The 16,253-nt window shown below is 40.2% G+C and overlaps 1 long non-coding RNA gene across 1 annotated transcript in view; it reads right to left on the reverse strand.

The window, feature by feature from the left end:
* Positions 1–6,067: 6,067 nt before the first annotated feature.
* Positions 6,068–16,253, reverse strand: part of LOC148127813 (uncharacterized) — a 52,875-nt gene continuing 42,689 nt past the window's right edge. Inside the window, exons 2-3 of the long non-coding RNA XR_015740241.1 lie at positions 11,498–11,632; positions 6,068–10,649 (exon numbers count right to left, since the gene is read on the reverse strand). This is a non-coding gene — a long non-coding RNA (uncharacterized LOC148127813). The remainder of the gene's footprint in view (positions 10,650–11,497; positions 11,633–16,253) is intronic.

Here is a 16,253-nt window from a genome sequence, read left to right on the forward strand (position 1 = left end):
CATGATAACCACCTCCAACCATTTAGAGTAGACGTCAACCACAATTAGGAACGTTTGTCCCTGGCAGGGTCCTGCAAAGTCTATGTATAAGCGACCCCATGGTGCTGAGGGCTTTTTCCACTTGAGGTGGGTGCTGTGGGAGGGGCCGGTCAGGATTCCTGACATGGTGAGCATGTGGAGACCCAGGTCTCAATGTCTTTGTCTATCCCCGGCCACCAGCTATAACTCCTCGCTAGTGCTTTCATTTTTACTTCATGCAACAATCCCAACATTCTTTCCCTTAATGGCTGCAGTACCACCACCCTTTCTCCCCATAACAAACACCCCCTTAATGCTGACAGCTCTAGCTGTCTGTCTTTGAAAGGCTTGAATTCCTCCTCTTCCATCTTATTCGGCCAACCTCGCCATACCCAGTTCAAAATTCATGCCAATATTTTGTCCTTTGCGGTGAGTCTCGCGATGTCTGCTGCCGTCAATAAGCCCGGTTCAAAACGTTCTACAAGGAATACGGAAGTTGCGGGGGGTTGGGTCTTCCACTAGGTCTGGCAGGGGGCATCTGCTGAGTACGTTACTGTGTGGAATGTTCTTTCCTGGTCTGTGTAGGAGGCTATAGTTATACGCTGCCAGGAAAACTGTCCATCTTAACATCCTAGGTGACAAGATGTTGGGTCTGGGTTTGTTTCCTGATAGAATGCCAAGCAGCAGCTTGTGGTTGGTGACCAACTTGAAGTGTCTGCCATAGAGGTATTTGTGAAAATGTTTTACTCCTGCTACGGTGGCGAGGGCTTCCTTGTCTATTTGGCCATAGTTCCTCTCGGCTTTTGACAAAGTCTTAGACTAATAGGCTATGGGTCTTCCTTTCCTTTCCTATGGCTCAGTACTGCCCTGATGCCTTATGGTGATGTGTCGCAGGTCAGCTGTAGCAGCAGGGTCTCGCTATATTGTATCATTACTGTGTCAGATGTTAAAATGTCTTTTATTTTGGAGAGTGCGGCGTCCTTGAGGGGGCTCCACTTCCAGGTTTTATTCTTATCCAACAGTCTATGGAGTGGCTCCGCTAAGGTCGCCTTCTGTGGTAAGAATATGTTATAAAAGTTTAATAATCCAAAGAACGCTTGGAGTTCCCCTTTACTTTGTGGGGTGGGGGCTTCCTTAATCACTTTCAGCTTGCCGTTCATGGGTCGGATGCCTGACCCATCGATTTAGAAGCCCAAGAACTCTACGCTCGGTATGGCAATGTAGCATTTGTCCCTTTTTAACTTAAGCCCCGCATCTTGGAATCTTTCTAATACTGTTTGGACTCTTTCCATTAGTTGGGGCTTGTCTTCAGCCGAGATTATTACATCATCAAAATAAGGAACTACTCCCAGCAGATCTTGTAGTAGCCTTTCCATTACGCTTTGGAACAGGCCGGGGGCTACGCTAACTCCAAATTGCAGCTGGTTGCACTTGAATTTGCCCTTGTGGGTTACGATCGTTTGGGCTTTGGCCGTGGCTGAGTCCACAGGCAATTGTTGATACACCTGTGCTAGGTTCAACTTAGCAAAAATCTTGCCCCAGCCCAACGAATATAGTAGGTGCTGGACTACCGGTACCGGATATGCATACTGTTGTAGCACAAGATTCAGGGTACTCTTGTAGTTACAGATTTTGACTGACCCATCGGGCTTTACAGGGGTAACTATAGAGGTCTCCCACCTCACATAGTCTACTGGCTCAAGGATCCCTTGAGCTACCAGCTTGTTTAATTGATCTTCAACCTTGGGCCGCAGAGCAAAAGGGACTCTCCGGGACTTCAGTCAGACAGGGGCTATGTTGGGGTCTAGGTTAAAACTGATTGGGGTCCCCTTATACTTGCCCAGTTCGCTGCTGAAAAAGTCCAAGAATTCCCTCTCCAAAACTTTTAGGTCATTTCCGCCACTTGCTCTGGTCATCGCTGTCACGTGGATGCCAGTGAGGCTAATTTGCAGCGGCGCAAACCATTCTCTCCCTAGGAGGCTGGGAAGCTATCAGTCCACATTGGTCAGTGATAGGGGTCCCTGGAAATCTCCGTATTCCATGTGGCAGATTTTCTTCCCCAGGACCGGTATTATGTAGCCTTGGTAGTCCTTTAGTATTATCTGTTGTGGCTGGAGCTGGCTTCAGTGGATGTGGAGGTTGATCTTCTGGAAAGCCACCCAGGAGATCATTGATATATAAGACCTGGAGTCCATTTCCATCGACCTTAGGGTTTCATCAATCCTCACTTTGGTGAGGAATTTGTTGGATTCAACAGTGTCTGTGTGTCCCACGCGGGTGTGTATGTAGCCCCCGATTGTATGGTGGATTTCTTCTTCCTGGCTGCCATCTTGTTTTTTTAATTTCACACCAAATGTCTTCTGACCCTTGTATTGCCTGGTTGGGGAATATGCTCTGCGGCTCAGTTTGTCCATTGGTTGGCTGGCTCTGTAGGCTTCCGCGATGTGTCCTTTCCTCTCGCACCTTCTGCAGATTGTATCTCCTTAAAACGGTAGGTGGACCAGGGATGGTTCCCTCTGCAGCCTCCACAAGGCTTGGTTCCCTTGGCAGTTCCAGGTTTTCTGAGTTTTACCTGGTGGACAACTTCCTTCTCACTGTTGCTGCTTTTGGAGCAGGATGGACTATACGGTGTCCCCCTCACGGGTGGCATGGACTTTGCTGCTGCCCTTGACTCGAGCTGCAGAACAGTCGGAGGCTTCCGTGGCTTTCACTTCTTCTAGAGCCTCCTTGAACAAGACATGCTCCCTTGCGAATAGTCTCTTCTGCAGGGTTAAATCCTTTAGGCCGAGGACTAGCTGATCCTGGATCATTTCTTCAGCATTTGAGAATTTGCAGTTCTTTGATAGTTTCCTCAACAGGGCCACAAAATGACTTATGCTTTCCCCCTCCTTTTGGCTCCAGATGTAGAAGTTGTTCCGGTTTGCCAGGTACGATGGGATAGGGTCGAAATGCCCCTTCAATGCTCGTTGCAGTTCATCCCAGGAGACATTCACCAGCTCATCTGCAACGAGGGCTTCAGTTAGTTTATAGAGTTCAGAATCGCAATAGGTCAAGAAGTAAGCCTTCTTCTTCTTTGTTGGATGCTGCCTGCATCCCGTTCACTTCCCGATTTAGGTTGAATCTTCTCATGTACAAGAACCACTTCTCTTTGGTTGGCTTGAATGGGATTGATAGGGGTCGGTGGGCCATGTTGTTTTGCTGTCGGTCTGAATTCACGACTCAGCTGGAAAATGGCCACGGTGCCCCACGAAGTCCTTTGTTTTCCTCAGAATCCCACCTTCGTCACCAGTGTTAAATGGGCGTGGATGAGGAAGGAGGAGGACTCTGGAGTGTGAGAAACTCTTTGTTTACAAACTGGAATCAGAAAGTAAACAAATGTGGCCAACGCCAGCTTTTTAATAGCCGGCGCTGTCCAACACTTCAGCCACTGATGGGGACCCAATCTTCCCACCAGCCGCTGAAACCATTAATGGAATCTGACATCAGACTCCTCTTTGCATATGATGTAACTCATGTAAATGTAGCATCATGCATATTTAACATTTGTCCTAGTTTGGATCTTGAGTGAGGGCTAATCCTATTACTCTGGAGCTGAAGGCCTTTTGTCTTGTAGATGGAATGGCCCCGTCTTTCTGGAGCTATTAACATAGGTGGGGGCTGCTTTCCAAGAGCACGTCTCTCCTTTTCTCACCCAGGGAGGTAGAATATTCTGCCTTTTTAATATTTCCTATACTATTTCATTCTTCTAGGAGAGGGATGGGTGCTAACTGTCTACAAGTTCTTGGGGAATGGATGAATGCCTCAGAGAAGGAGGGGGTGAGTTATCTGCATGACTGCAGCTACTTTTGAAAAGAGCAGACAGTGAGCTCAACTTTGCTCTCTCACACCACCCCAATCCCAGACAGAAACCGGGAAGTATGAGATATCACAATGTCTTGTGCAAAATGCATAATGGCATGCCACAAGATGGGCCATCCATTTTACTGGCCATATTAGGTTGCACTTGCAAAGTTGTCAAGATATTTAAATTGATGCCCAGGCCTTTCGGTAACAGCTCCTTTTAAAGTGGCTGGAAAAAAAGTTGACTGAGATTTTGACATTTAAATTTCATGGAAGACATATGGAGATGAAGACTGTGATTTCTTCAAACTCTTGGCTATTTAGTTATTTTGAAATAAAAATCTCCAGCAGTCTAATGATAAACACATTTATTAAGGCCAAGACACCCCCAGTAGATTAGATTTCAGGTACTGTGAAAGTCTTTGGTGTTGCTGCAACACCTCCAATTGGCTATCTCTGTGGAATTTACTGACTCTGCTTCACCTGCTATAAAAGAGAGAACATAGAAAAGACCTTTGGATGCAAAACAACTTTGACCTGTTCATCAGAACTGAGTTGATGATGGGCAGAGGATATAACAATAACACTTAGACATTTATACCGCTTTACAGCCTTCTCTAAGTGCTTTACATAGTCAGCCTATTGCTCCCAACAATCTGGTTCCTCACTTTACTGACCTTGGAAGGATGGAAGGATGAATCAACCTTGAGCCGGTCAGGATCAAACTCCTGGCAGTCAGAGCAGAGTTATCCTATAATACTGCCTTCTAACTACTGCGCCAAAGTTCTTATATGTAGAGTAGAAATGTCAAACTGGTGGACCACAGGCTGGATGTGTCACATGCAGGCCACACCCACCCCAGCTCTGCGAATGGACAGCACATGACAGCAATGTAACACCACGGGTTTAACACCCGTGATGTAGAGAATAGGGGTTTGCTGTTTGTTTTCTTCATTTACTAACAGCTATACATGCTAATATCAAAAAGAACATAGTGGTAATTGCTGGTTTTTACACAATATCATTCTTTCAAGCTAGATTGCTCCAGCTGTCTTGGATTATAATCAAGGGGGATCCTTGCAATCAATGGCCACTGCATTTTTTTAGTTCAACAATATCTGTCCGGCACAAATCAGGAACAGGTAGAATAGGAGAACTTAAAAATACAGGTTTGGAAGGTGTATGAAGAAAAGAATCTTGGGAGATTTGAGAAGAGAAGTAACAACCACCTCTTCCAATTTCCATTGTTTGTATGTTTGATTATGTGCCGTCAAGTTGTTGCTGACTCTTAGCAATCATATAGATGGATTTTCTCCACTACAATCTGTCCCTAAATTAGCCCTTCAAATTTTCCAACCTTATACCAATTACCACTATAACCGAATCATCCACCTTACTGCTAGTTGTCTTCTTCTTCTTCCTCTTCCTCTTCTTCTTCTTCTCCTCCTCCTCCTCCCTTTCCCAGCATTAGAGTCTTGTCCAAATAAGTTTATTGCATAATAAGTGTGGTCATTTTTTGCCTCAAGTGAGATTTCTAGGTTGATCAATAATCCATTGTTTCCTTTTCCTGTCCATGGTATTCTCAGGAGTATCCCACAATATCAAATTGCAAAAGCACCAAAACTGTTTCTCTCCTGCGTCTTTGAAGCCCAAGTTTTACTTCCATGGGGTATCAGATGGAATGCTGTTGCTTCCACTATTCTGACATTTGAAGGTATATAGACTCATAGAATGTGTCAATGGCCTTTGGGAAAGAGGAGAAGAAGCTGCCTAAGAAGCAATCAGATAGGACAGGCAGGAGCTTCCAGTGGCTTAACAGTCAAGTGAAATAAACCTAAGAAGGACCCACCCTAATGGAAGAAATAGTTAAATGTGGCAGTGGGAAGTTTGTGCCTTCAGAGTTGCAAAATTCTGTGATGTAGCCTTACAATAAAGCAGAATATGTTCATCTAGTCCTATTTCCTGTCTGGTTTACCTGGGAAGGCTAACAATGCATCAGAATATCTAAATATATTTTGCAAGACCTTCATGGCTAGGGCTTTTCATATCTTCATTCCACTCATAATTCACATCTCGCATTCAAACCCACAGCTTATTTCAATAATGCATAGCTATTGCTAAAATATAGCCAAGACCATTTCTGTGCACAGGCCAGGACATCCTTAATAGACATTCTGCATTATACAGCAGGAAAAATAAAAATAAATTTGACAAGGGAAATATTTACTCAGTGAAAAACATTAGGTAGTTTTTAAAGTTCCCTTAGAAGTGAGTCACAATGTAATGCATCATATTCAGCAAAATGTGGCTGCACAGCAAAGACTGTGAAAGAGTTGAAAGAGTAGGCTGGGATGGTAACATCAGACTATGATGTAGAGAATGATCACCTACCATTTCTCACAGAAGGTAAAACAGTCAAAGTGTGCTCTTTAGTAAAGAGCACAAATCTAAAGTACAGTGCTATTTCTGAATTTTATTAGGCAGTGTTGTGTTTTTCTTGAGATATCCTGATGAAATTTGACTTTGTCAGTATTACAAAATGATATCTCATATAGACTATGCTCTATAATTGGTATCAGTAAAACCTCCAGTTGTATTCAGATGCATTCATATTTTTCAGGATACAAAACAGAAAAAGAATGATAGGTATGGCACCTGGGAATAACAGAGACATACCTTATAGTCATGATTTGACTTAAAGTTGTTATCTCACCTTTCACTCCTGCAAAAATACTTTCTAAGGACCCAAAGTTTATGAAAGCTAATTGCTATAAGCTTGTTTCAAAGGTAAATCAGAGTTCAGATCCCTTCAGAGATGATGCTTGATGACTGACGTTCCAGCCTAACTATTATGGTGATAAAACGGGGCAAGCCATTTACACCAACCCTTGTTCTTCAAAGGAAGGATGTGATAACAAAGGAGTACAGTTTGTGAACAGATAACACATGCTTTGGAGATTTGAACAATCTCATTTTACTAGGAGGAAGCAGAAAGCTGTTGTTTTACATTCTGTTATTTGGCAGGAATCCACCCATGAGTCATCCTGAAACCGCACCTTTTCTGTAAACCTTATTTGGAAAAGTGAGGGTGGGAACTGGATTAGAGAGGCTGTGGGAAAAGGCTTGGCGCTAATAAAACATTGTCTGCTCCTTCCTAATTTTAGAATTCGCCATAGGGCCATTTATTTGGGCATTGGTTTTTCAAAGTTTCTAAATTCTTCAATTGCAAAAGGAAATACACAAGGACAATTCCAAGACCAGGTCAAAATAATGAGTTTGCAAACTATCCTTTTAACTTAAGCAAAGGATTTCCAATTCCATCCAGCAAAGGGAAGGCAAAGCTTAATTTCTTATTACGTTAGGTAAAGGGAAGGGCAAGAGTCAACTTGCCTCATCTTCTCACTGCTCCCAAGGATTCCAGGAAACCTGTCTTTCAACTCCTTGGCAAAACTGGGAGAGAGAGAAAAAAACTAAAGCTTCCAAAGACAAAATTGGATCATCTTTCCACAAATCCAAAATGGTAGCCATGCCAGATATGGCCATGGTCATAAGCGTCTATTAAAGCGCAACAATTTGAAACCAGGCCTTTTCCCCTTTCTGACATAGAGACTTTTACTCTATTGGCATTTGTGGGCCAAGAAACTCTTTCTAGAGTTCCAGCAAGATCACATCATCTGGGAGTATATAACGCATACTGGTTTCTGGGAAGGAAGATTAGAGTCAGCATTGGAAATACCTCCCTCCTGATATGTCTTTGAAGGGGTTTTCCCCATTTGCCTTTAATCATAGTGCAAACATATTCTCAGAACATTCTTTTTCTGCATGTCCCAGGATGTCTATTTATTTGTAGGGTTTACATACAGCATAGCTTCAGTCTGAATGGCTCTAAGCAACATATAACTGAGACTCTAGAAAGAGTGCAGAGAAGAGCAACAAAGATGATTAGGGGACTGGGTTGCAGGGACTGGGCATGGCTAGTCTAGTGAAGAGAAGGACTAGGAGAGACATGATAGCAATATTCCAATATTTGAGGGGCTGCCACAGAGAGGAGGGGATCAACTGATTTTCCAAAGCACTTGAAGACCAAACAAGGAATAATGGATGGAAATTGATCAAGGAGAGATTCAATCTAGAAATAAGGAGAAATTTTCTGATAGTGACAACAATTGACCAATGGAACAGCTTGCTTTCAGAAGTTGTGGGAGCTTCACCACTGAAAACTTTCAAGAAGAGGCTGGACTGCCATCTGTCAGAAATGTTATAGGGTATCCTGCTTGAGCAGGGGGTCTTCCAATCTGTTATTCTGTTATATATCTGAGCTAAAAAGCAATGGAACTCCAAAGACCTTCTAAAACAGCCAGACACTTCAAAGCTTCAAAACATCCTAGACTGGGGGTTACTCTTGTTTCAGAGGTCAAGCTGTTTGAAAGATGAGCTGCTCCTGTAGAGCATGCCAACTTGACAGGCAAAGGGTTTTGGCAAGCTGGTTCTGATTGGAGAGGCAGAATCTATCTGAGATAGGTAACTTCATAGATACCTACAATCAGAGAAACATAGGGCTATATTGGTTAATTTACCAGTATCTAGAATTACACTAGGAAACATTGAAAAATGATGCAACTCTTGTGGCAGCAATGTTCTATATTAGCCAGAAAACTATCCCTTAAGTAAGCATGTTGTATTTTGCACTCCCTGAAGCTTTTAGAAATCTTCAGGAGCAACCCCACACCCTCAACTTGCCCAGCCAATGAGCAAGACAGCTTTAAATTATCCTTAGCTATATTAGTGTTCAAGTTGTGTTTTCTTCCTTATTACAAAATCATCTGTAGATGACCTGGCAGAGCCCGAGAGTGGGGTCAAACGCACCATCAGTTTGGAGTCATTCCTACAAGAGATTTAAATCTAGCCCCTTTGAATGCTGTAGATCCTTATCTAGCATCAATTTGGCTTGACTGTTAGTAAATCAGATTCTTGTGTACAGGTAGCATGAAATAAAATTTTAGTGCTTTGAATTCTAGTCTTCTTTCATTGACTTGAAATCCCTATATAGGGATGGGGGTCTGCAATCAGGACAACCAATTTTATCCTGACATAATTTTCAGCTGGCTTAAGTATGATGAATAGCACTTTAGCTCAACAGTACAAAAAGGCTTTATCTCATGAACTAACGGTACTGCCTTGATTGAAGAGAGTTTACATTATATTTGGTTCTTTTTGATGGAGGAGGGACATTTTTGAGCTCTTTTTGAAGGAAGAAATTTTTAAAAAATGCAATTATTTGTATAATAATGAACAACAATGATAATTAGCTTAGGAACTTAAACTTTGAAGTTTTAACAACCTGTAGGCTTTGAGACGTTTTTCATCAACATGCATGGCCGAGTGCTGTGGTACGAAATGTATGCCTTTTTCTCTTAAAGAAGTATTTATCTATATTTAGACTGCACAGATTGGTTGAAAAGAATAGTATCAGGAAGAAAGGAATGGGAAAGAAAAACAGCAGTGAAGGCTATGGTGTGTACCACAGGTTGTTTCAGGTGAAGGTGGCATTGGTGCAAAGCTTATGATTTTGGAGACAGACGGGAAAGAAACCACAGAGCTTCTGTGACATTAGAGAACATTTCAAATATAGGACAGGTAGTCATTTAAGAGAGAGCGGTGTTGATAAAGCAAGAGGGGAAGTGACTGATGGAGAAGACAAGAATATGGGCAACTGATATTCTGTCTTCGGATTTGCAATAAACCACCGACAATGATTCAAGAGTAGTTGACATGTTTTGTCAGAAGGCTTGGCATCACTCATGAACACTTTGACATTTTTCCATGTCCTGATGGCAGTAATTTTGCACTGCATGCAGTTGCCTTAACTTGTTTACTATCGAATACTAATGGCTTATGTGAATTTTTGTTCTCTACTCAGTTAGTGAGCAAAGGGGCTTCATGACCAACCTCTTTCAGGTTTCTTTATTCCTTCTTTATGTATTTGACCCATTTGTCTTCTGGGTAAAGGGCCAGGAATATATATAGATAAGGCAATCAAAATGCTGTAATGTTTTTCTTCAATATATGCTTTGTGCAAATCAAGGAGGGCTGGTCCCCCCTCCCTCAAAAAAAAAAGAAAGGTTAATAGTGCCACCATTTTTATTTCATATACTGATAACCTCAAAGAAGGCTGGGTAAATCCGTTACACTCCATAGTTTAGTTTTTGAAACACCAAGATACTCTTTTCTAGTCTTTGTTAAAATACTGTAGTTCTTGTTGTGGAATATTCTGATTTTTGTTTTATGGTCACCTAGAGCCACTATATATGGTTATATAAATGTGGGGAATGAATGAACAAAATAAGTAAATAATGATTAAAGTTATTATTCCTGCACTTTTCCCTCAGAGTTGTCCTGGATGGAATATCAAAATAATACAACTGTAACATTGCTGTACAGCAAAACTTACAGTAAAAGTTTTAACAATCCAAGACATTAAACAGTTATTAGGGATATAACAATAGTCTTAAAGCAACATTATTTCTCATTTGATGGTATGGAAGTCAATTGCACTTCTTTTCTTGAAAGAGAATTGAGATATCGGGAAGGTCCAGTCAGCATCCAATGGGACTTATGCAGGGGGAGGACCATGGATTGGGAGTTTGTCTGATATCAGTTCATGCAGCAGCCAATAGAAGGAAAGCATGCATACTGTTGTATATGGGTTTCAGATCTGAAGCACTTTGTCTTTATGCATGTTTGAAATACAGGTTGGTTTTTGGGCACCGTGAATTTGTCATCTTCTGCAGCTGGTTCAAAAGAAAATTCTGCAAGTATTAGCCAAAAGCCAACAGAAACTATTGCTACAATGCTATACTTTGTTCACCTGCAGGAAATTCACTACAAACTACTTTCGACATTTTGATGTCAACATTTTGGAACAAAGCTCTTTTTTTCTAAAATATGGATTATAGCCAGACATTCAGTAGGAGGCTTTATTGATCAGCATCTCACTACTATAAATAAATATATATTTTCTTAAGATGGAAAAATGAAAGAAAGAAAAAAAGAAAAACAAGTTAATCTTGACATTTCAGACCAGGATTTATCTCATAAACTCATGCAAAGCTGCTTCAAATTTCTAGTGTGAAAACTTTTCCTGGTATTTTGTTTCATCTGTTCTCTCTTGTCACCACCAACTTTCTAGAACAAGAAAGATAATTTCAAGGACGCTCATATGTGGTCTTGTGCAAAGAATCTGTGCATACCTAACTGCTTCCATATGTCATATGTTTGTATAATACTTATATTCATATCAGTTTAACATTATTCCGTGTGTGGTCTCCTCATCCATCACACCCTCTGTATAAATTGATATGTTTAGAGGGTAAAAAAGGGTTTATAAATTATGGAAGCGATGAAAGAACTGCAAAAAGAGTGTCATTCAGATCTCACCATCCAAGAGGCAAGGTGGTGAGGCAAGCCTTATTTATTAGAATAATTGATCCAATAAACATCCAGGCTTGTAATAGCAATAGCACATAGACTTATATACAGCTTCACAGTGCTTTTACAGCTCTCTCTAAGCGGTTTACATGTTTATCATATTGCCCCCCCCTCCCCCCCTCCCAAGAATCTGGGCCCTCATTTTACCAACCTCAGAAGGATAGAAAACTGAGTCAACCTTGAGCCTGCTGAGATTTGATCTGCCAAATGGCAGGCAACCAGCAGTCAGCAGAAGTAGTCTACAGGGCTGCATTCTAACCACTGCACCACAGTTAAAGATAGTTGGCTAGAAGACATAATAATAATGATTATTATTCTATAGCTTCTATAGAAAAGAGTGTTCAAAAATGCATATGATAAAGTGAAAAGAATATGCAGATATGTTTTGTCTGGCAATTACAATAGGTTCTCATTTAATTTCTTTTTTAAATCTGTAAATTTCACCCACAGTATAATGCACATATTTCCTCATGTCAATGAAGTGGAAATAAACAAAGCAACTATTAATTATAATACTTTTAATTAGAATTTTTCAGTATTAACTATGATCTTTCCAGCTTGTATATGTTTTCATAGCCTCGGTAGAGTGCAATACCGTTTGATGACTGAGCCTGTGATATCTGATTTAGCAGTGCAGCCAATGCTCTCATGCATTCTGAATAAATACTGTGATCATTAGTATGTTGTGTGAAATTCCATTCATCTCCCATCACAAGGAGAGTCACATCAATAAACCATTTCATCATGCAACCCTGTCAAATCTAACCATCATTAGGGCTGCATTTCAGAAAAGGGCCAAGTACACAGACACGTTGATGAAAATGTGTTATAAAATGAAATCTACACAGCAGGATAAATTCAACATTGAAAAAAAATAAGAGAGTGCTATTTATTTTGTATTAAAATAATTGCAGTTTCCTGTGACATCTACGGGGTATTCAAAGCATTCTAGTCATTTGTGTGAGAATTGTCAGCTTTCTTACAGAGAGCATTGTTAGGCTAAAGAATGGTTCATCTTTCATCCCTTGAAAGAATGCTATTAGAAAAAAAATATTTTAAGATCTGCACAGTGCACCTTGCAATCCTACATTTTGCTTTAGAATGTCATCAGCCAATACTGAATTTAAATAGATCACAAAATAGAAAAACATAGAAAATGGTTAAAAGGTAGAGCTAACTCAAGGATAGGTTTCTTTTTTAAAAAGACACATGTCTTTCATGAAATAATGTTTCATAGTCAATATATTATTGTGTGACTGTTTCTGTCTTCAAAATATATAGTGGATGGCTGTTGAAAAACAAGCTTTTTTTTTTTTTAGCAAAGTCAGACAATGTACATTTTTGATCAGCATAAATGAAATCACCCCCGACTCTGAATGTGAGGAAGGTATAGGCTGAATAAAGATTTTTTAAAAGGGTGATATTGTATCTATTCTTATGCTGATAGAATAGCTTTTATGACCTTATTTGGTAAGCACTGTGCTTTTATCCATTACACAGAATCCAGGAAATGTTAAATGCATCTCTGACCCATGGCATTAATCAAACAAAAAGACAGGTAGATGCTTATGAATGCAATCTGGTAAATAGTTCTAAGTTCCTCCAATTTCCAGCAAAAAAACCCTTGGCAAACGCTTAAAGGCACAGTAGGTAATGAGACCTCTGCTGATAGAAAAAGGACCTTTGCTTCCAGTGCATATAGGGTTGAGGATGGAAAGAAGGCGACATCATGGGGATATAGCAGAAAAAAACATTTATTTATTTTTTTTCATCCTACCTTTATTTTTGGCTAACTCAAGGCAGATATATCCCCAGTGTTCCTGCATCTATTTCCTTCACAACAACCCTATGAATTGGGTTATGCTGAGAGACAGTGAATGGCATAAAGTTACCCAGGTGATTTTCATGCCCGGGAAAGAAATAGGATTCACAGTCTCCTATTTTGCACCCTAGTCCTGGTACCTTACCACCAAACTTTCTCTCATTATTGGATATTATTGTTATGGTTCGTCGCACAGTCAGCCAGATGTTAAATTGAATTTGGCATTTTTATCAACTTACTGGGTCCTTCCCAAGGACCTGGATAGGCAGATGTTTGAGGGTGTTAAATGTATCATCCATCGCAGGATGTAAACTGTTCCATGTAAAGATGTCTTTTGCAATTGACTGGTAACGATTTTGTCAATGTCAAAGACATTCAAATGGTGCTCCAGTTGTTTTGGGACTGCACTATTATCATCTTTGCTTCCTTTTGAAACAGTTATTCTATTTCTATTTTCAGGTCTTTATATTTTGCTATTTTGTCCGGTTCTTTCTCTTCTCTTCTATACAGTTCCTGGGCTATGGAAGGAGAACAAAGAAAACCATTAGAATCTACTAGTTGTTTTCCCTAGCATGGCCTTTTTACAGCAGGGGTAGGAAATGATAGCCCTTTTATGACTTGTGGATTTCAACTCCCAGAATTCCTGAGCCAGCCATGCATGGAATTCCATTGAGGGCCGCATCAGGGTTGTGTTTGACCTTGGGGAGAGCATGGGGGTGTGGCCAGGATGGGCACGGCCTGCTCAACACCCCTCATATTGGGACACCTGTGGCGGCCCAAGCACTCTGCCAGTGAAAACAGGCTCCTGAACTCCATTACCAGTTGTGACAGCCTCCTGCAACCCTCTGCCTGCAAAAACAGAGCTCGGGAGGGCCATGCCTCCATTTTCGCTAGCAGAGGCACCATGGGCTGGTCCTTGTCCATTGGATGTCAATGATAATTTAGAAATTATTAATAGGGAGAATACAGTACACCTTATGCCAATATAGTTATTTCCTGGCCAGGTTTGGGTGGATAGCATGTGGAATGAGCCCTGAGAAAGATCCCTGAGATCTAATATCAAGCTATGTCCAAGCATTTATGAAGTGGAAGCTGAGAATCTTCTCAATTGGCTGCTTAAAACAAATAACTTCCAGGGAAGTGGAGTATATTACAACCTCGCTGACCGTTGGGCAATAAACTCTTAATTAGGGCAGGGCAGTACTGTAATCCGCCAGAGCTACCAAGGGGAGGCTTTGCTGGCTGTGAATACCGGCACTTTCTTTCCAAAGGGCATGCTGTATCAAGACACTATGCTCTCAAATCATTTGTTATAATGTCACTGCAGAGTGAGTCAGCATGACACAGACAGAGAAGGAAGGAGGGAGTGCCAAAGGCCTAGCATGTGTAGGCTGTCAGACTGCTGGGCTAAGCAGGTTTTCCTCACACAAAGAGAATAGCACTGCTTCAGCTTGGGAATTTTAAAAAAGGTATATTCTGAGGAGATTATTGGAACATGGCTAAATTTAAAATGAATTCTTTTCGTATATTTGTTTTAAAGTCAACTCCAAAACTGATCCAAAAGGAACCTGCAAGTTTCTGGATTAATTAATTAAAAAAAATTAGTATAAATATAAGGGGTCCTTGGTGCTCTCTGGGCTTGGTTGTTTTCTTACAGACATAATCCAAACTAGGTAATGTCATCAGTGCTGATGATGTTACTTAGTTTGGGTAATGAAACATCTTAAAGAAAGAAGAAAAAAAATACAAGTCCAGAGAACAGCAAGGACCCCTCATTTAAATCCTGAACGACAAACTTTCTCCTTTATCAGTATAAATATAATTTTGGATTTTTAGGCCTTTCTGCAAATGAGAATGGCTTATCCACATGAGTTTACGTCAGTGCAGAGCTGCATAATGATACCAAAGATATAATTGTGTAGGTATGGCTACCATATATACAGTAGATACTGCCCTATAGCACAATGCACAGCACTTAACCCATGCTGGCTTGCTTTAAGACTGCTTATTAAAACTTAATTAATAGAAACTTCTGCCCATAACATCTTACGTACACACCAAGTTAGTCTACAATAGCAAGAACTATTTTTCAGATAGGCAACTTTTACATTCCCCCCTCCCCCAAACTGATGCAATTCATTCCATCATTTTTAAGAACCACCCAAAATTAGCTATTCTCAATCTGTTTTTCCATAATTTTTATAAACGTCCTGCTGTCTTGCTCCAGATCCAATTTGTTATTTATTATTACACTTTTATTGTAGGGGCAACCTTTCTATTTAAAGTTTTTCCTTGCAAGTGACTCTTTATGCCTTTCTTAAAATTGGTCCTAAAGTTTGCAATAAAATAAAGAATTGCAATTGCTATGACCATAAAAACAAAAGTAGGAATTATAAATATTATTTCTTTCACAAAAAAGGAATAATATAGAAATGTAAATGTAAAGGAGCAGCTTTGTATCATTTATAGTGGCCATGTGATAAAGCAAGAAATATTGGACTAGGATTCACAACTAAATACAGAAGATTCTTAAAGTGAATATAAAGATAAAACCAGAGACTTTTCTTTTAGGCCTAATGGATAAAGAACTTTGGGGAAAATTGAATTTTGACGTTATATTTGTTGATGGTAGCAAGATTACTTTATGCACAAAAATGGAAGGACACTGATTCCCACAATGACCAAATGGCTGCAAAAGTGGATGGAGTTAGCAGAAATGGCTAAATTGACTGCTATGATTAAGGAAAAGAACACAATTAATTTTGTTTCTACTTGGAAACCACTTTTGGACTTTGTGCTTGAGGTGGGGGGAAAATGAAACTTTGATTTTGGGTTTTGCTGATTAGATAGCCTTGGTGTTACAGAAATGGCTAGTATATATTATTATACATAAGTAAAAAGTTGAAGTTTTATGTTAATTCCTTTATTCTATTGACCAAAAGGAATTGGAAGTCAATGCTTTTTTCCCCCTTTCCCCCCTCTATCCTACACTGTTCTCTATTTCTCTTTTCCTCCCGTTTTATCTTTATTTTTTAAATTTGTCTTTATATATTTTTGTATTTTATACTTTTATAAATTAATAAAA

Source organism: Pseudonaja textilis, chromosome 1, assembly GCF_049901715.1.
Source record: "Pseudonaja textilis isolate UNSWEBS1 chromosome 1, rPseTex1.2, whole genome shotgun sequence".
Lineage (NCBI taxonomy): Eukaryota > Metazoa > Chordata > Lepidosauria > Squamata > Elapidae > Pseudonaja > Pseudonaja textilis.